This window comes from Amblyomma mixtum, chromosome 1 (assembly GCF_055824585.1).
Source record: "Amblyomma mixtum isolate Tamu chromosome 1, ASM5582458v1, whole genome shotgun sequence".
NCBI lineage: Eukaryota > Metazoa > Arthropoda > Arachnida > Ixodida > Ixodidae > Amblyomma > Amblyomma mixtum.
In genome coordinates, this window is record NC_143012.1 from 2,639,979 (window position 1) to 2,641,364 (window position 1,386).

Consider the following 1,386-nt stretch of genomic DNA (forward strand, 5'->3'; position numbering starts at 1 on the left):
CAAACTTGTTGGGCCGCAGCGGCGAGTGTGATCGTGGTTTCGAAATTCTAAAAACTGATTTGGCTACTGTTAAGCACCCGCTACAAATCTCTAATTGCAATCAGTAGCCTAACTGTTATTGTTAAAAAGTTAATTATCAGAAGTTAGTAGAGCGGCTAACTAGTTAACATTATTTACCTGTTTTCTGATGTGTGCCAACGCAGGTGTTACTGTGCCGCAGAAGCCGCCTTCATACCAGAAAGTGCCTATTCTCAGAAATTTTGGTTCACCTTCACTGAAACACCTGGCATATGAATCACCCTGCTTGGTCTACGCGTAAGTTTGCACTGACGAGGGGAAGTGCGGATGCGCATTTGTCGTCTTGAGACAGTCCCCCAGACACGGTCGAGAAAGCACCTACCTAAGCTTTCCAGAACGCCTCCAAACCGATGGAAGGCGCTTCTCTGCAGAAAGCGAGGTCCAGGGGCAGAGGCTCTTTTTTTTTGCTTCGCTTGTGCGGCAGAGCACAATGTGTCCGACGTCGATTGCAGCAGCACAAGTCCGCTCACTCGACGATAGCCTGACAGGGTGCCATATTCGAGTTACTCACTTGGCGTCCTGTAATCAGCAGCTAGACTGCTGGCGAAAGCGAAATGAAGCGCAGTTTCGACACGGTGCGTCCGGGACTGACAACAGTGTCGCATAGCAGTGCACCGCCGTCACAACAAGACGGTTCTTGGAAAACAACGTGTGCTGCAGCCTCTGTTCAAAACTGATTGGCGTCTATTGTACCAAAGTGCGCAAATATTTCTGCTTCTTTTTATTTCAATCGCTTCTGCCAATTTTTCAAATTCGTTTTTTTTTTGTAATGGCAATGCGAGGAAAGGACCTACCGCATATCGAACCCCGAACCTCCCGCATGCGAGGACTGCCACTTGTTTATTAATTTTGCCATTATTACTACTATTACAGTATATAGGGGTACCTCTTCAGCTCTTCGGCCCGCGGTTGTGGCTTCAGGGAGAAGCCCTGCCCCATTTCGGTGCAGAGATACAGGCGCCAGATTTGCAGCTCTGTTCAGGGCAATGCGATTCAGGGAGCAGGCAAGCAAAACAAAGTCCATGTTTTTCGAGACAAAAAGGTGCCAACTCTCGCCACACGAAGGATCGGACAACACGGAGCGTATCCAAACAGTCATGACAGAAAAGGCATGTGGACAGATCTGCACGCTATGCGCAAATAAACAGCTGCAGACACACCTGTGCACGGTGAAAAGCCACGAGTAAGCGATTCTTATCGGCAGGACTGCACATCACCGGACGTTGCCACGCGCGTCCTGATAACGCGTCGATAACCTCCCGATATTGTGTGGACTTGGCCTTGTAAAACAAAGCCATCCACGTTTGC